The sequence below is a fragment of the Diabrotica virgifera genome, chromosome 1 (assembly GCF_917563875.1).
Source record: "Diabrotica virgifera virgifera chromosome 1, PGI_DIABVI_V3a".
Lineage (NCBI taxonomy): Eukaryota > Metazoa > Arthropoda > Insecta > Coleoptera > Chrysomelidae > Diabrotica > Diabrotica virgifera.
The window spans coordinates 110,974,179-110,995,314 of record NC_065443.1 but is presented as its reverse complement, the minus strand read 5'-3'; the positions used below and the strand labels follow the sequence as shown (position 1 = coordinate 110,995,314).

Sequence of the window (21,136 nt, the reverse complement as noted above, 5' to 3'; positions counted from 1 at the left end):
ACTGAACATAGACATCGCAGTGATTACCGAAACAAAACGAAAGGGTCAAGGATCAGAAAATATCGGAGAATATGATTACTCCTACAGCGGGGTACCAAAGGAGAAAAGAGCCCAACAAGGTGTAGGTATACTTATACGCAAGAAACTAAGGAGATTCATAACTGCTTGGGAAGCCATCAGCGAAAGGCTCATAAAAATGAATCTAACTATCAAAGGAAAAAAGATTACGATTATTGGAGTATATGCAGTAAACGATGATGCACTGGTGAATATTAAGGACGACTTTTTTGAAAAGCTACATTCAGAAATTGCAAATATCGGCAGATCACGAGAAATTATAATCTTGGGGGACCTAAACAGTAGAACAGGCAAGAAACAGCACAATAAAGTCATAGGCCAATATGGTGAAGAAGCTATAAATGACAATGGTACTAGGCTAATAGCCTTATGCGAACAAAATGATATGAAAATCACAAACGGATTCTTCCAACACCGAGATATCCATAAATATACATGGACACAAAATACCCGAGGGCTGAAATCAATCATAGACTATACAATCATAAGACAAAAGACTAAATTGATTGTACAGGATGTGCGGGTATATAGAGGAGCCACTTGCGGCAGTGACCACCATCTATTAAAAACAAAGCTCACAATAGGAATAGATAGAGCAAGAGATTTAAAAGAAGCTGCAGCGGAAATAGAAAAATTTACAGAAAAGAAATACAACCTAAACAGCTTAGAACAAGAAAGCGTGAGGGATTTATACAGGAGTAGATTAAATAAAAAGTTAGAAACCATGCAATTTACCAGCAATGAAGAGCATTATCATTATATAAAAACATGTCTTCAGGAAGCAGCAACAGAGGCCCTCGGACTCCAAATAAAAAACCACAGAAAAACTCCGTATTGGTGGGACGAAGAAATAGAACAAGAGATTAAAAATAAAAGAGAGAAGTATAAAAAATTTCTGAACACAAGGACCGACGCCGATAAGGTAGAATACAAGAGGGTCCAAGCTAAAGTGCGAAAAATGATATGCCAAAAGAAGAATGAGGCTTGGGAGCAAAAGTGTAACATGATTAACACACATTTAGGAGGACGGAGAAGTACAGAAAGTTGGAAAGTATTAAAATCGCTACGACAAGAAAAGAAAAGAGATATAATATCAGCAATCACACCGGATCAATGGGACGAATATTTTGAAAAACTCCTAAATGAGGACAGAGCGGAATTTTTAAATAACAGTGATACCAGCAATGTAAATATCTTAGCCTCACCATTACGGGTAACAACAAAAGAAGTAGAAGAAGTATGTAAGTTTTTAAAAAATAACAAAGCACCAGGACCAGGGAACATACCAGCTGAACTAATAAAATATGGCACAACAAAATTATATGAAAACCTGGCTAAACTCTTTCAAAGATGCATCAACGGAGCGGAAATCCCAGAAGAATGGAAGACATCATGGATATCCACCATACATAAAAAAGGCAGACGGGATCAATGTGACAACTACAGAGGCATCGCTGTAACGAACTCGATCAGCCGAATATACGGAAAAATGATTAAAAATAAAATCGAAAACGAATATAAAGATATAGAAGCTGAAGAACAGGCAGGATTCAGGGCAGGGAGATCAACGGTTGACCATCTGTTTTGTATTACACAGATTATTGAGAAGAAACTGGCCGTCAACCAGGAGGTGCATCTGTTATATGTGGACTTAAGAAAAGCGTATGATAGCATTCCACAAAACAAACTATGGGAAGCATTAGAGAAAACCAATATAAGCGCAAATTTAATAACAGCGACGAAACAATTGTATACCAAAACTGCATCAAGGGTGAAAGTTGGAAGCAGGCTATCGAGAGGATTCCAAATTAGCAAAGGCCTAAAACAAGGGTGCTGCCTTTCACCGACATTATTTAAGATCTACCTCGAACAAACTCTAAAACTTTGGAAACGCAAATGCAAAAACATGGGATTACCGATCAGCAACAATACAATATACACTTTGTCATTTGCAGACGACCAACTTGTACTAGCGCAAGACTACGATGATATAGAATATATGACAAGGAAATTAATAGAGGAGTACAAAAAAGGTGGTTTGGAAATAAACATAAAGAAGACCGAATATATGTGTATCGGTGGGACACAGCAGGACCTTACACTGAGGAATGGCGAAATTATTAAACATTGCGACGCATATAAATACCTTGGTATGACCATCACACAAGAAGGAAGCGTAGACCGGACGATAGAAGAAAGAAACAACCAGGGAAGAAAAGCAATTACCCTTCTCAATAGCATCCTCTGGGACCAGTCAATATCAAACAACAACAAACATAGAATATACAATACAATTGTTAAGAGTATTAATCACTTACAGCAGTGAAGTATGGCAAATAAAAGAAAGATACAAGAGAAAACTTGAAGCAACAGAAATGGATTTCTGGAGGCGCTCAGCAGGAAAATCAAGATTAGAAAGGGTAACCAACAACAGAATTAGGGAAATAATGAATGTGAAACACACAATAGTAGATGACATTAGTACCAAACAGCTTAGATGGTATGGACACGTACAAAGAATGTCCGAAGAACGACTCCCGAAACAAATCCTAACGTGGACCCCTCATGGTAGACGAAAAAGAGGAAGACCCCGCCTGAGTTGGAGAGAAGGCATAAATCGAGAAATGAGAGAAAGAGAATTGGATGAAGACCTTTGGATGGACCGAAGTGAATGGCGACTAGGCATCGGAAGACGTAGGAGAACGTTTTAAAACCGATATATATATATATATATATATATATATATATATATATATATATATATATATATATATATATATATATATATATATATATATATATATATATATGTATATATGTATATATATATATATATATATATATATATATATATATATATATATATATATACATCATTTTATCACTCCAAAAACCTTTAAAATAAGCTTTTGTAGATTAAACTCTGTACAGCCATTTCGGATATTATAATATATTATAATTACATACACACACATATACTACAAGCACGCACACATACACACACATACATTCACATAGAGATCTGATGATCTACTCGAAAAGTTACATCGATTGGTACTAAATAAGTTGTTTTTGATATGCGAATTGACAAAGTTACATTTCCGTACGATGCCAAAGCTTCCTTGGAAAGGAAGCAAAATAAGTGCTCGCTGTCGCTTTAGGATTATTCTTTTCGTCGCGCATTATTAGGATTCATAATCTTCGCAAACATAGAAATAGAAATGATTTTTTTTGCTGTCATTCATCGAAGAGTAATTATTTTGGCCGAGAAATTTTTAGTAGATAATATTAATTTTCGTGGAAATATAATCAGAAATAATTCTTTTTACAAGTAATTATTGTGAACTTTTTCTTTTCACCACACTGTATTAGAAGGTATGGTCTTCGAGAGTATAGAACAGAAAAAATATTTTTCCACCTACCTTTACTGAAAGTATACTTTTATGGACCTGATTGTAGGGAGCAAAGTTGTACTTGTTATTGGCGCCCTGTACAATATCTATTTTCTATTACGTAAGTATCTATACATTTTAACGTTTATTTAAAAACACTCTGTATTTTGCAGAATGGTAAAAAACAGTAAATTGTTATTCTGATTTAACAATGTTTACATTAATAATTTGACTTATTTGACAGTTGACAGTTATATTTTACTTACTTGCAGTGGCGGCTCGTGGTAATTTAAGGAGGGTGTTCAATTAAAGAATGTAATTATACAAACAGTGAATAAGCGCCGCAGGCGAAAAATTTTTGGGGCCTCGCCAAAAGATGTCCTTTAAAATGAAACCTGTCTTTGACCCGATTAGTCAGGATGTCACACACTTTTTTTGTTTTGTGCAGAATATGATACCTACTGAATGATGACGCTTCTTCGGTGGTGAAGGTGGAGGCAGAAGTTACGAATAATGATATGGCTTTGTCAAAACTGTTTAAAAATCCGTTTATTTTAACGGCATCCAAAGACCGAGATTGAAATTATAGTTTTATTCTTTGAAAATACTAAACATGGAAAACAAAATAAAGAATGTAGTTTATCACACCCACATAATCACTAAGTTTTTCTATATTGTTCAACTTTAAAACAATGTTTAAACTTTTTGTTTCTTATTGCACATTCTTGTACCAAGTTTATCTCCGGCCAAGTTAGTCCATTCTTTTTATAAGAAGTCGATTTTCAAAACTATTTGCATTTTCTTTTATAAACGTCACTGAATAAGGCTCCACCATCCTAAAAAAAGTAACCTACCAATATTGTATTTAATAAAATCCCACAACAGAAAATGCCAAACTGTGAATCGAAACGCTTCGCCCCGGTCTCTGTGTGCACTAGTGTGCAGTGCACAAATCGTCAATGTTTTAAGATAGGAGAATCCCTGGTTCACGGATTTAAGAGCTCTCGTTCTTCTATATTCTATATAGGGTTACTGTATAGTGGCTGGGTTCAATTTGAATTTTGCACTTACCACGTACATCTAGCGTAGCGGTGTTGTGCAAACAAATTATGTGATTAATAAATACAGTTATATTTTAATGATAATATGATATTTATGAGATTTAAGAAAAAATATTTTAATGATATTTATGAGATTTTTAAAAATATGTAGTTTATTGAAATTTTATTGGGTGTTCACTGCACAAGTGAACCAATGGAGAAACCGCCCCTGCTTACTTGTTAGTTTTAGTTCTAATAAATTGTGTTGGTTAGTTACATAAATAAATTAAGTAAAAATGAAAAAAAGACTTCTTATTTGAGGAAGGTGGAAAAACCATATGTATAACATGGGAGTAAAGTGCTTTTCCTCCCCTGAATGATTACTTGAATGAAGTAAACTTCATTCTCGAGAGGAAAAGTAGCACTTTCCTCCCTTGTTATACAAATAGCTATTTCGCTCTCATTCATTCAGGCTCATACTTTTCACCGCGCATAATTAGGAGTTACTTATAATCTTCATGAATACTGAATTAGAAATAATTTTTTTCAATGTTATTCACCGAAGAATAATTATTTTCAACGAGAACTTTTTAGTAATTATAACTTTCGTAGACCTACAAACAGAAATCATGTTTTTTGCTGATACTCCCCAAAAAATAATTTTTTGCGTTAACACTATATTAAGGCCCCGTCTCACCATCAAATAATTGACATTTATTTGATCAAACTTGACAGTTAGTGACACAAAGTGACAGTTAGTATGTATAGTTTGTGTCACTAGTCAAGTTTGACTGTCAAGTTTGATCAAATAACTGTCAATTATTTGATGGTGAGACGGGGCCTTTAGGGATTATAATTTTCACAATCATATAACCGAAAATAATATTTTTCGCGGCGTTCATTGAAAGTTATACTCTTCACCGCATTTTTCGGAGTTATACTTTTCGTAGGCGGCGGCGAAATAATAACTTATATGCATTAAGTTCCCTTAATTTTCCTAACTAGGGTCTTTATTGGGTTGAACTTTGAACTTATATGTATGTGGCTTAAGTTTCATGGCAGCTAATATATTTTATTATTATATGTTTCAACGATTTTTTTCTTGAATTTTACACCTCGTTGAGGGGAAATTTCGTTGTGGCGAATACATACATGACACTCCCTCATACATAAAATATATCCCTCACAACTTTCACCTACTCACCGGAAACTGGTTATTCCATTTTTATAACCTATAAAAATAATTCAAATAATTGAAATAATAAAATATAATTTACACATCGGCGAAAATGAATTTTGAGTAATTTTATGATTTTATAAAAATATCTCTGTGATTTCTAAATTATATTTTATTGTAACAAATGTTCATTCTGCTTATTTTTATAGGTTAAAAAACATAATGAAGCATGATGAAAAAAAAAACGAAATGAGTTCTGTAAATAAATTGATAAGAAATGTTTTATCAATATTTATTATTTATAGAAGGGAGAAAAGAACAAATTTTTTATCCTTTAATAAATATTTACAATTTCAATTTCGCCTAGGCTTTACAGTTCTTGTTTGTTTAGTAGGTGCGTTAAATAGCTATTTGTATAACAAGGGAGCAAAGTACTACTTTTCCTCCCGAGAATGAAGTTTACTGCGCGACGCGTATTGGACGGCAGTAATCATTCAAAGGAGGAAAAGGCACTTTATTCCCATGTTATACATATAATTTTTCCACCTTCCTCAAATAACAAGTCAATTTTTCATTTTTAATTAATTTATTTATGTAATTAACTAATAAAATTTATTAGAGAACAAAAATTAACAAGTAGGTACAGTATAACTGTCAACTGTCAAATATAAGTCAAATTATTAATGTAAACATCGTTAAATCAAAATAACAATTTACTGTTTTTTACCATTCTGCAAAACACAGAGTTATAAATAAACGTTAAAATGTAGATTCTTACGTAATAGAAAATAGAATATTCTATAGGGCGTCAATAAGTTATTTAATCAATGACATACAATGACGTCACTTTTACTCTCTAGGGAGTAAAAGTACTTTGCCTTCCTAAGGAGGAAAAGTACGACTTTTACAAAAGTACGACAATCAGGTCAGGAAATGTATACTTTCGGTAGAGGTAGGTGGAAAAATACTGTTTTATGTCCGAACATCATTCAACTTTGGACGAAATAAACAGGGCTGTAGATTTTCTTACCCTAATAGGCCGAAATCTTTTTAATCGCAGACTCAAAGTCACCTATTTTCAGACAAAAATAACATTTAATAAAACCAGAGACAGGTAATTTGTTGTTTAAAAGGGGGTACATTTTTCCGGTATTTCCGATTATTTTACTTTCACCCCAAAGCCAGGGTCAGAATCACATGAACATTTTTAATGGCAATAGGGGTCTTTGCAAGATTTTGTAATTTTCTATAATTTTTCTTTAAATTTTTAAACTCTGTCAAAAATTTTATTTCACCCTGTAGAATATTCTAGCATTTAGGTATAAAATACTGAAATTAAAACCCAACTATAGCATCAAGTTTTCTAACATTCTGCTTTTTGATTCATTCGTTTATGTTGGATAATAAAAAAGTTAGATACTTTAACAACTAGACATGTTCTTCATCAATACACGGTGTTTCTAAATAAGTGCGACAAACTTTAAGGGATAATTCTGCATGAAAAAATAATGACAGTTGGCTTTATAAACGTATGTCTGCAAATGTTTCGTTTACGAGATACGGGTTGTTGAATTTTTTCTTACAAACTGACGATTTATTTATTCCTTTAAAACCAGTTGAGATATGCAAATGAAATTTGGTAAGTTTTAAGAGATAGTTATTGCTGATTTTTTGACATAAAATTAAGAATTTTATATTCACCATTAGCGTGAATACGGGTAATATGAACGGTCATATTACACGTATGCGCGCTAATGGTGAATATTAAATTCTTAATTGTATGTCAAAAAATGTGAAATAACTACGTCTTAAAACCCACCAAATTTCATTGGAATATCTCAAAGCTATATCTACTGGTTTTAATTTTAAAGCGATAAAATAAATCGTCAGTTTGTAAGAAAAAATTCAACATCCCGTATCTCAGAAACGAAACATACGTTTATCAAGCCAACTGTCATTATTTTTTCATGCAGAATTATCGCTTAAAGTTTGTCGCACTTATTTAGAAACACCGTGTATTGATGAAGAACATAATATGTCTAGTTGTTAAAGTACCTAACTTTTTTATTATCCAACATAAACGAATGATTCAAAAAATAGAATGTTGAAAAAACCTGAGGCTATAGTTGGGTTCTAGTTTCAGTATTTTATAAATGCTAGAATATTCCACAGGGTGATGCGAACTTTGAGAAAAAAACACAGTTTGATTGGTACACCCGGTATACAATGAAAATTTAACTGTTTAGCAACAATATTATTACAGTAGTATTGTCAAATAATCAGGCTATAACCTCTTCAAAAAATCACTTAAAATCGGCCAACAGGTTTAGGAAATATGAGACATCAAAAATGACTAAATTTTTAAGAGGGCCGATTTCTATGCACGTTAGTTTATATAAAATTAACATCCTTACACTTTATTTGATAATTTTTAAATAATAATTAGGGAGCAGATTTTATGCTAAATGCATATTGATTGCATATTTCGCATATCTGGGAACTTTACCAAATTTTGCATATTTTTAAAGAAACGTGCATATTATGTGTCTATTTAAAAACATTTTTGTCCAAACGAAAAAATTCAAAAATTTTTTAATTTGACACAAAGGACTACCTGAAGTCGGCTCATTCACTACATTTTCGCTTTTTTTAGAAGACTCCCGATTTTTACCCACAATAGGATAGGTAGGATATTAAATGTCCCATTGTTAAAAGAATATTTACATCTTTAAACATCGTTCTACGATTCTCTAATGGAAATTTAAATGTGGTTTAAATGAGATCTCGTAAATCAGTAAAATTAGTCGCCTTTAGCCGGTCAATGCGATTGTTTAGTTTTTGTGTAAAAGTCCTTTTGTTTATGAATAGTGCAATGTACCGAAAGGTTCTAGCCTGTTTTATTTCCGGATCAGAATCTATCCCCAGCTTCTTTACACCAATGGAAAATTATTCTGCAAAGCATGTAGTAAAATGGTGAGTTTAAGATTGCTTTCTTCCTCATTTTTCTTTAATAAATACTATTTGACTGCTTCCTCATCATTTTAAGTTTAAAATATGTTGACGTAAGTCAAAATGCAAGAAGATGAGCGAATCGAAAGTAGTTGATCAGTGACCCATTGACAGTAGACAATCGTATCCAATGAACAATTTTTTAATTCAGATTTATGCGAGGCGATGATTTATGCAAACATGCCTTGAACTGCCTGAAAAAACTGGAAAATCCTATGTTTAAAAGCTTTTTGGCAATATATTCCAAGAAAAGTATTCCCGATGAAAGTACATTGAGCAAACATTATTTATTTGTTATATTGTAGATAGATATGTGGTTTCTCAAAATGCGCATTTTTTGAATTTATTGTGCATATCTTGTTATATTTCGTAATTTTTCACTGCATATGTATGCGGATATTTCATCAAAATTGCTCGCATCATATAAATCCGCTCCCTAATAATAATTTTATATACATAATATGATTCGAATGTATTGTAGAAGGGTTTGCGATCTGAAGGCTGTAATGTGAATATTTGTTTAAAAACGATAAGTTGTTTATTGCTCATTTTAGTAAATTATAATTGTAGAATTTTATAAACAAAACATTAAATTGAGAAGTTAACATTGTATAAATTAAAAATTTATATAATTTTTAATGTTATAAGTTATAGCTTATGAAAGATACTCAATCTAAGGGGAAAATAACCTAAAATTGATATTTACAGAAAAAGCAGGAATTAAAAAGGGTAGGTTGTACACGACCAAATTAACTATAATGTTAGTATTTAGAGACCAAAATATATCCTCCTTCATTTTCAACTAAAAATAGCTCAGAAAACCCTAACCGACAAGTTTCAGCAGGATCTCGAATATTCAGCAGGGACTACAGAACTAACCTTACCCTAGAAATGGAACAGTCTATTTTTGTAACAGCCCTCTGTATCCATTCAACGAAAGCTGCAATTAAATGACTAAAACTGCAGTTTTCTAATTAAGGATGATATTTGTTGACGAATCAATAGATTAGATTAAATAGAAACTTAAATACCGTAGTAACAAATTCTTAGACATACTCATAGACAGTAGACAATGTCTCTGGCATTGAAAAAGACTGGAATATTTGACTCCCTTGATTAGTTAATTGAATCTAAATAACTTTTGATATAATAAGAATGGAGTAGTCAAAATAAAATATTAAATGCATGTTAGGTGCTACAGCAGGTGCTGTAGCACCCAAATGATCTATTGTGTCAATTATAATATTTAAATGGTAAGGTTTTATAGTTATGTGGGTAAAAATACTAGAAACGATTAGCAGAACTACAGTAATAATTTTTTTTCCAGGTTAATTTTAATTTATAAACATCAGTGTAAATATTATCAATATAAACTTGATAGAAACAAAGAAAAACTATGACTAAAACAGGTGATTTTAAAATACGGACAAAATATGGAAAGAATCGGGTTGTTTATAGAACAGAAAGTATGTATAATAAATGATAGTTGTTTAAAAACTTACCAGTAAGAGTTTAATTAAAGAATATCAAAAACCTATCGCAGAAAAAATCACAAAGATACGTGTCAAGGCGACCGACAACAAAGAATCGCACAATATTCAAAAAAGTCTTTAAACAGTTTGTACCATGATCAAATTTATCACATAATTTTTGTTTCTAAATCTATTTATTGCAAGTGAGAAGGTGGATGGAGAATCCGTGATCGCGTGCCGTACACCCCACCTCGATTGCCGGCTTCCGACTATTTCAGTCAGAAGGTTTCGTACATCCATAGTCGCCTGTGTGTCTAAAAGCCGGTATTCCGGGAGCCGACCGGCTACGAGGTTACCCGAACATCTGACAAACAGCTGATTCTGTTGCTACCTCGATTTTAGCAGATCCCATCGCCGGTGTTTATTAGTCAGGACGATAATTTGTCCAAATAGACCGGCAGTATCGTCGCCCCCGCTAGCGAAATTATTTCGATTAGATTTATTTGCACAAACTTACTCAAAAATAGGTTCTTATAACACATCCACAGGGTGCCGGGCGGTGCCGTGGTCGAAAAATTGTTTAAACATTTTTTTAAAACAAATTCACAAAAATAATTTTTTTATTTCGAACAATTTTTTTTTTTAGATAATCTGGGTCATTCTGAGCAAAAATGGTCCCTTGTAATTTTTCTCTAAAATTGATTGTTGTCGAGTTATACGCGATTAAAAATTTGAAAAATGCGAAAATAGCCATTTTTAAGGCTTAATACCTAAGTCGATTAAAAATTATTATTGATATTCAAAAAATGACCACACCAAATTTCAAACCCCTTCTTCAAGGTCCTGAAGAGATGTTTGGAATTATTTTATTACAAAGCTGCTATTTTTAATTATTAACAATTAGCGCTATAGTCCAGGAGGTATCGGCGCCCCCGTTAGTGAAATTATTCCGATTCGATTTTTGAAGTTATACTTCTTTAGGCGCGATTGAGAGTAAAATTTCATAATACTGCGCGCATGCGCACACAGACAGTAGGTAGTTGCTAATCTTTCAAGATAGGTATGCATGTATCTGTATCAGCGCAAATAAGTCATTAAAAGAATATATTAGTGTTTTTAGTAAATGTATTATTTATTATAATTCTTGTGTCTATGGATTTGTTTTCCTCTGTAGTAAGATTCACAAATTTTTTTTAAACAAATTCACAAAAATAATTTTTTCACTTCGAACAATTTTTTTAGATAATCTAGCTAGAGCTAGGACATTCTGAGCAAAAAAGGTCTCTTGTGATTTTTCTCTAAAATTGATTGTTGTCGAGTTATACGCGATTTAAAATTTAAAAAATGCGAAAATGGCCATATAATTCGACAACAATCAATTAGCCCTGTGATGTAACAAACCCGTTATAAATAACGTGTACACGTTATGTTAACATAACGTTTGATTATAACAGCCTGTATAACGTGTTGCCAAAAATTAGATATGATTTAATTAGATGTGATTTAATTAGTGTTCTAAACGAGCACGTTATCCTGCATGTTATTTTCAAAACGTTAAAGTATCTTCTTGCAAGACAAGAACAACAGTATACAGAAATTGAATAAGTTAGAGAAAGACAGACATAAACATGCAGCGTGCAGCGAAGTACGCATCTTGTTCATCGCACTCGCACATCTGGCACTGGCACCAAAACCAAGATGTTATTTGAAATTCCCAGTCCTCGGTCCGTGAGGTGTTCTTTCTATTGTGCATTTTATTTAATTTTTGCTTGTCGTGTTGTAATGTTATAAAATGGCTCAAAAAGGATTGAAATAAACTACAAAACGGACATTCAAATGAATTTACTCAATCTGGCCAAACTGGTCTCTATAGTCTGTATGTTTTCTTCATTTAGGTATATGAATAAAATGTTTTTGTTTACAAATAACATAACCTCAAAAAATAATACACTATTTCTAAAAAAATTTAATAACCTGACGTTTACAATCTGACAAAATTCTGGACTAAATTGTCAATTCTTTATATTTACTTATTCTTTATACTACACGTTGTTTTATAACAAGAGGTTGTTAAATAGGTCCCGTTAAAATGAACCTGTTATGTTACCAGTAACTAATAATGCCAGAAATCTCTTCAGGATCTTGAAGAAGGGGTTTGAAACTTGATTTGATCATTTTTTGAATTTCATAATAATAATTTTTAATCGAGTTATTAAGCCTTGAAAATGGCCATTTTCGCATTTTTCAAATTTTTAATCGCTTATAACTCGACAACAACCAATTTTAGAGAAAAATGACACGGAACTTCTTTGCTCAGAATGACCCAAATTATCTAAAAAAATTGTTCCAAATGAAAAAATTATTTTTGTGAATTTGTTTAAAAAAAAATGTGCAAACAATTTTTCGACCACGGCACCGCCCGGCACCCTATGGATATGTTATAAGAACCTCTTTTTGAGTAAGTTTGTGCAAAAAAATCGAATCGGAATAATTTCGCTAGCGGGGGCGACGATACTACGCGGTCTAAAAGGACTCTAAAAACATAATTAAAATTAATATAAAGTTAATGTCGCACACAATGACGGTCTCTTTGGGAGAGAACTGTAGAGCGGTTGGTTGAGAGAGACATCGATAGGACAAGAAGAGTTTAGGTTTGAGATGTCAGGAAGGAGGACAACAGATGCTTTGTTCGCTTTAATGCCGGATTTACACTCATTCCAGTCGGACATGCAATTGGGCAGGGAAGTGGGCAGTATGAGTGTGTAAATAGGTCACTCGCGCTGCCACTGCTTGTGCCGCTGCTATTGCACAGCGGTCCCTCAATTGTCGGTTTTTGGAGACGGAAGTCAAAGGACAAGCAGCGCGAGTGCACATGAGTGTTTACATTTAGCAACTCTGGCTCACTTGCCGCTGGCGTCTGAGTGCGAAAGGACGTGTTGTGTTTCGTTGTTTCTAGGACAACTTGTTTCTATACAGTGATGAGTGCGCTAATAACCGGCAAATGGCGCAAAAGATTGAAAACATATTAAATTGTGAGATAAAAAGCAATAAAAGTAGTAGAGGTGTTAAAATTAGCGATAGTAACATATACATTGACATTATATTGATTGTTTCCCACCTTTAGACGTATCAGAGAAGTATGTCAACTAAAACTACCACTGTGATAGTGGCATTTCTGAATTGCATTTCATTACTATTGCTAAATTTAACACCTCTACTAGGTTCATCCCTTTTTATCTAACAACTTAATATGTTTTCCATCTTTTGCGCTATTTTGCCTATTATTAGTGAGCTCATCACTGTATTATGTTGTAATAAAACGGCCCTATTAAGCTACCCTCACTACACACACACAAGCTACGCCTACGTTTTTACTAATTAATCAGATTGCATATAAATAAATAAACTTCGAAAATCATACAAGAAAAACGATCAATATTAATTTAGGGAACAAGTACTAATAATTTTTTTCTACAACCGTGTTAAAAATGTAATTTTTAGCACTACATACGAGCGTTAAAAATGCTACTTTAAGGCACTAGTGCTTTAAAATTTTTATGGCACTGCAGTTCGTATTGACCGTATAGGTAATTTTGATGTAATGTCAAAAAATATAAAAATGGAATGTTAGTCAACTTCAAGTAAATTTTTTGTAGAAAAAATATTGTATGATATGCGTGTTAAAAAGTACATTTTTAAGGCACTCATGTGAATTGCAGAACTCGCTTCGCTCATTCTACAAACTTTCACATGCGTGCCTTAAACGTGTACTTTTAACACTTATATAATAAATAACTATTATAATTGCGATGAATTATTATCAATCATATTCTTTGACGACGGCGTCTTTGATTACTTTTTAAAAAATTCTTCTTCTTCTTTCTCGAAACTCTGTATGCCCCTCAGGGGCGTCTGAGATTTTATTCATCCTCTATCCATATCTTCCATTTCTTACGGTCCTTTGATAACTCTTTCATTTGTTGATGTGTTTTTCCTTTTTACTGTCCAATTTCTATAATCTGATCGATCCATCTTCTCCTTGGCCTCTCTTTTCTTCGTTTATCAGATATTTTTGATTCCATCACCTGCTTTGGTAGTCTTCCCTGGTCCATTCTGTTAATGTGTCCATACCATTTTAATTTTCTTTTTTTGACCTTTGTTATTATCGATTCCTGTTTCAGTCTTTCTCTAATATCTTCATTTCTTATTCTTTCCAATTTATGTCCAATTCTGTCTAGGTAAATCTAGTCAATGTTTCCATGACTGTTTAATTTTAATGGGTTTTTACCCAAATATTTTCAAATAATGAACATGTTGCTGATATGAGCACATTGTGTAAATGTTATGATATAGAAAGTGTAATGTTTACAATCTTATTGAAGGTTTTTATTTAAACAGTTTTCGGGCCACCGGTTTCGGCGTTTACAGTTTATACGCTATCATCAGGCCCTACAGAAACTGAACAAGTTAAAATGAATAAGCTATGTTAAAATACAGTTGCCGTAGGTTAAGTTTTAGGTTTAAGTCTAACAATAGGTAACAGGTTGTAGAAAGTTTCACAATGGTGTTCCAATAGACCAGTACTACTCTGATGTTAACTAAAGTATATGATATATAAAATATAAAAAATAAATAAAGTACAAATAAAAAATATATAAAGTATAAAAAATATATAAGGTTTTACAGTTGAGTCCGCGAGTCTTTACCCGTGCGTCATTAATACCTGGCGAGATAAAACACATACTTTTTATCTAGCATCATTCTCTTCCACGCATGAAACTCATGACAAACCAGCTGCCGTTTGTTATTAAGTAAAAACACTTGTTATCTTTATGAACCATCTAGACTCAGTACATTGAAAAGAGATAGGTACAAAAAAAGACGATTCGGTATGTTTTCATATTTTAAGCACAATTTGTTTGACGTTTCTGCTTTGTTTACTTTTTGGCTGTCAGTCAGTTGAATTTTTTGCGGTTATTGTCGAATTTTTGTATTTTGAAGTTTCTTTATAAAGTTGTTTTCACAACTAATTTTATATTGGGCTTTGAACTTTTAAGGTAAATTTTGGAAATTAATATTTAAAACATACAAAGCTAACGTCATTCACACAGTAAAGAAATGATTGTGTTTAGGTTTCCATCAAAGTGAATAAAATAACAAAAATAAAATATGTTATTGAATTGTTTTATAAATTGTTTATTTATTTATTACTCAATAATAATAAAAAAAATTATTAAGCTACTTCAAATGTAGCTGTAATTCTGCACAAAAGTTTTGAAGCAAAACTTACATTTGACATTTTATATATTTGATAACGTCAAATTTTATAATAAAACCCGTAATCGGAACAGTAGCCACTTTCTGTCACTTGTTGTTGCGTGAAATAGATTTCCGATTTATTTCGTATGCTTTAAATGATGACGCACGGGTAAAGACTCGCGGACTCAACTGTATATATCATATACTGACTAAAACAGTTAACATCAGAGTAGTACTGGATTTGGAACACCATTGTGCTTACTATAACTTGTTACATATTGTTAGACTTAAACCTAAAACTTAACCTAGGGCAACTGTATTCTAACATAGCTTATTCATTTTAGCTTGTTCAGTTTCTGTAGGGCCCGATGATGGCGTATAAATTGTAAACGCCGAAACTGGTCGCCCCAAAAATTGTTTAAATAAAAACCTTCAATAAGATTGTGAGCATTAGACTTTCTATATCCTAACATTTACAAATATTTTCAATTTTGGTGGGTTAGCATGTCAACATCCTATTCAGCACTGATGATGATCTATAATCAGATCGAATACTAGTTCTGCTTTTGTGATGTATCTCTTTTTAGGGAATTTTAATAAATCCCTTTTATAAAGGATATTGCTTAATTTTTTTTAAGAAAAACGGTGTAATTACGTACATACGAAAAAATTATTAGACAATACATTCAATCATAAACAATTATTTGAATAGAAGTCTAAATAATGAACAGCTGGTTCAAAGATAGTGGAGAATAATCGCCCAAACTATAGTTCGGATCGACAATATTTTTTCATGATGACGACGTCGACAAAGTTGGTGGCGGTAGCGCGGCATAGCTGCGTGCAATAACGCGGTTGAGGTAGGTAGCGACTTATTACATCAATCGCTGTATATACTCATATTCCTAGAACTGGTAATTGTTCATATCGCTATAAGTTCGAACACTAGGCACAGGCACAGCCTGGCAGTCGGGTCCATTGTCGATGTCGAGCTTTTCTTTATCAATTATTTTAGAGGTGAGTCGATTCGGAACATCGGAACTAACTTTTCAATGTTCAAAATTTTCTCTAAAAACGATCACAGTAAACATCGAAAAATAGATTTTCCCCCTTTAATAGCATCACTTTTGGGAAAGATGTTATACATTGATAGTCCAAGTCATGAAGCTTAAAATAAGACAAAACCTCGCAATTTTTACAGAATGAATAGATTTCTTTGAAAATTTGAGAATCAGTAGTGGATAGTCCAAGGTCCAAGAACCAAAATCTATAAGAATGCCGAAAGGCGCTTTTGCCATGGGGGTAGTTGCCACCCCATCTCGGGAGTGGAAGTTTTTTATTATATTTTGACCGCCAAAGTTTGTAAAAACATTCATTCTAAGCAAAAAACGTTTCATTCTAAGCAAAAAACGTTTCAATACATTTTTTTGATAAAATTAATAGTTTTCGATTTATTCGCTATCGAAAATGTTGGTTTTATATCGAAAAAATCAATGTTTTTAATCAGTTTTCTGCTCTCAAAACTCAAAAAGTTTTCGTTTTATCAAAACAACTTTGCTTAATAAAAATGTACCTTTTGAAAAAATAAATAAAATCGTTTTTTTCTAATTTTTAAGACCAATAGTAATCGAGCTATACTTTATTATATAGTAGCTCTTCTTCGTCAAATGTTAAATGTTAGAGTTTCAAAGTCAAAAGACGGGAAAACTATGCATTTTTCGAGGATAACTTGTTTAAACTAATTTAAAATATTTAAACATATCTATCTCCAGAAATAAAAAAAAAAGTCTCTAGCTCAAAAGTTAAGTGACTTATAATTTATAATGAAAATAATGTCAGCCCTATTTTTTTCAGCGAAAATGTGATCTGACACAACCCCCTAATCACCACCCCAATTTAAATTAGTCATTGACCTTATTTGGTCTTCTTTATTTATGTATTATTAATAGGTTCTAGAAGTTTGACCGGCTTAGAATGATTAGTTTAAAAAAAAATGGAGTTAAAAGCGAATAACGAATTTTTGTAGTTTGGTAAAAAATGCCCTTTTCTTCAGAATAAAGAGATTAGCATCAGAGATATGAAAAAATGTTTAAGAATGAAATTGTAGCCTATTTAATTCCCAAGAAGTTGGGTTGCAAAAATTTTTTCTACGACAAAAATTGAGTGAGCTATTGACAATTAAAACTTGTAATAACATGCAAAAACCACCTTTTTGCACGATTGATCATTTTTGACTGTTTACCGTGACAGATTTTACGTCAGTAGGTGACATTTACTAGCAACTCGACGGTAAGTAATCCAACTCGACGGTAAGTACTCCAACTCGACGGTAAGTAATTCACTTACCGTCGAGTTAAAAAATCTCTTAATTTTAATTTATTTTTGCAGAATTTCTAAATATGGAATTTTATCGTCTGGTTTATTAACGACTGTAAAAGTACGCTGGATGTTCGTTTTTGTATTGGGTACTTTTACAATCATTAAACCATCGGTTTGTTGGATGTCATTCATAGTAATATTATATAATTCTTCTCTTCTACAGGCACTAGATATTCCCAATATCATTGCGACCTACAAATTATGAAAAAATCTTCATTAGAGTATTTCTTTTATCTAAACTAGCTTATATTACCTTGTGAACTAGAAATTCTTCATCCGGTGCTTCCATCATAAATTTTTCAAATTGCTCCCGTGTAAAAATGCTAGCTTTCTTAGGCCTATAGCCAACATTTTTTCTCTTCAAATACGCGATCAAAGTTGAAAACTTGGAAATATCAATGCCATCATAAAGAAAAACGGTGGATTTAATCATTGAATATTCTGCCCAGAGGCTTCCAGAAGCTTTCAACTGCATATGTCTTTGAACGAAATATGCCAATAGAGTCTTTTCTTCGATTCTTAAATTCTTGCCTTCGCACCATTTTTTAAAACTTTGGTAGATATTTTTATAACGGATTTTAGATTTTTCGGGAATAATTGCCGAACACCCCTCTTCCCAAGCCCGTTCAATTTCTTCAAATTCACTTTCGCTCATATTTTAATTTATAATAATCAAAATTGTACTTAAAATTATTGACGAAAATACTGAAAATTAAAACTAAATAAAAACTCAATTCTCCATTGTTGTTATGCACCCTAGTTACTATCTAACAACCAAAGTATCTATCTTGATAAAATGAATGAAACTAGTCAATATGACGAAAATGTTTAATTTTATAATTTATAATGGTATCAATCGTGCAAAAAACGTTATAAGCATGTCGAACGTTAAGGGTAACCGATCTCAGACAATAATTGGAGTCGTCGCCCCGCTCCTCCTCCAAACAATTGTCTTCGATCGGTATAAAACCCTTACCGTTCTCCATACTTAATATACTATTACAAAAATTTAGTGAATCGTAGATGAGTATAATATCGAAAACATTGATTTTTTCGATATAAAACTAACACTTTCGATAGCGAATAAATCGAAAACTGTTAATTTTATCAAAAAAATGTATAGAACATTTTTTGCTTAGAATGAATGTTTTTATCAACTTTTGCGGTCAAAATATAATAAAAAAATTTCCACCACCGAGATGGGGTGGCAACCACCCCCATGGTAAAAGCGCCTTTCGGCATCATATAGATTTTGATCCTTGGACTATCCACTACTTATTCTCAAATTTTCAAGCAAATTGATCCATTCTGCAAAAATTGCGAGGTGAAAAGTTTCGGTTCTTGGACTATGAATAATACTAACAGTAATACCAATGAATCAAATAGATAACCAAGCAAGTACCTCCTTGCAGTTTTGTATCAAAATAATGTAATATGCAAATAATATTCTTCTTCTTCCTCTAATGGTGCCAAAATCCTTTGTGAGTCTTGGGCTGCTTAACAATGTTCTTCCATTCTGTTCTGTCGGATACTTTCCTTCGCCACTGACTATGATGTTCATGGTTTTAAGATCTTCTTATACGTCGTCTATCCATCTTTTACTGGGCCTTCCTCTTGTTCTATTTCCTTGGGGCTTCCATCTCTGGATTACTTTTACAGCTCGTTTATCTCGCATTATTTCTAAGTGATCAAGCCAGTTTAGTTTTTGTGACTTTACAAATCTAACAATATCTGCGCTCTGCATTAGTTCGTTCATCAAGTTCGTATTTCATTTTAATTCTCCACGAAATATCGTTTTCGGGTTAGTTCTATCGGGTTAGTTCAAATATATTTCTTAATATTCTGCGGTCAAATATTCTCAATTTATTTTCATCAGTGGTTGAGAGGGTTCACGTTTCACATCCGTATGTTAATTACTGTTTTGTAATTCTAAGCTTAGACTCACGATTCAGTAACTTATGATGTACCTAGCTGGGGGTAGAAAAGAAAAATGGACCATACTATTGAACGATTTCAACATGACCTAAAACAGAATAGCAGGCGGTTTATAGGTATGGAAGCTCATTAGAAAATTTAATGACGATCCTGTTGCACCATCTGCAGACCTCTCAGATGTAACTCGAAACTAAATATATAGTCAGCTATTACTAGATCGTAAGACTAAAGGCAGTAAACCAAGAGAAATTATAGTAAGAGTTTTTGATGAGGGGAAAACTCTTTTTCCATATCCTTCACTCACCATTGAAAGACTTCAAAAAGTTATCAATCACATTAAAGAAAACAAAGTTGCTGGTCCATACGACAACAGGACAAAAACTACAAAGCATTTCAGGCCAATAAAAAACCAATGGCTTGTGGAGATATTGAACAAGTGTGCTGAGAGCTGCAACTTTTCGGACACTGTAGGAAAGCTGCAAACGTCTCAAACGAATAATTGTTAAGACAAATTGGACATGACATAAAGCTTATGTACCCAATTTAAATTTTTTTATATAACCCCTAATGGATTCTGCAACCTGCCGGAAGGGCAATAAGCGTTTGCTTTGACAAATGTGAGATTGAAATGTATAGTATCACTCCAGTGAGTGATTTCCTTTAAAGAACTAGCTAAATTTAAATTTAGTGTTTTTCTGACAATGAGAGTACTTATTGGTGTCTATATGTCCTTAGAAGCTAAAACTTATCTGAGTCCTGTAGACAGGTCGGCAGGCAGCAGGCGTCCAAGTCTATGCACTTCGTTGACATCGGGCACGTTTAGGCGGTTGGCCAACATGTTAGGGTGCACTATCACTCGTTCACTGTAACGAACACTTAACTGGTAGATCACTTCCTTGATGGATTCCAACTCGACGTCGTGTAGAATGACCCTGTTGGGGATGTAGAAAGGTGCATCGACGATGGTTCGCAACACTTTGTTTTGGAATCTTTGAAGGATGTCAATGTTGGAATTACTGGCGGTTTCCCAAAGTTGTATACCATATGTCCACACAGGTTTGAGAATGGCCTTATACAACAGTATTTTGTTGTACAATGATAATTTAGATTTGCGTTCAATCAGTCAATACATTTTGCTAAATTTAAGGCCTAGCTGTTTTCTTTTGGTGAATATATGTTTCCTCCAGGTCATCCGTCGGTCCAAATGCATGCCAAGATATTTAGCATCGTCAGCTTGTGGGAGGTAGCAGTCGTTGATTTTTACTGGTGGACATGTTTCTCTGCGTAAAGTGAATGTAACTTGTTTGTGTAGATTTCATTTGATTAACTCTAATACGCCATCTTTTTAGCCACTTTTGGATTTTATCAAGGTTTGTCTGAAGGTTCTTTGAGGCT

The 21,136-nt window shown here is 32.9% G+C and overlaps 1 protein-coding gene across 1 annotated transcript in view; it reads right to left on the bottom strand.

The window, feature by feature from the left end:
- Window positions 1–10,424, bottom strand: part of LOC114324275 (growth factor receptor-bound protein 14-like) — a 416,586-nt gene extending 406,162 nt beyond the window's left edge. The window contains exon 1 of the mRNA XM_028272074.2: window positions 10,199–10,424. The gene's annotated coding sequence lies outside the window, so the exon portion shown is untranslated. The remainder of the gene's footprint in view (window positions 1–10,198) is intronic.
- Between the last annotated feature and the right edge of the window lie 10,712 nt (window positions 10,425–21,136).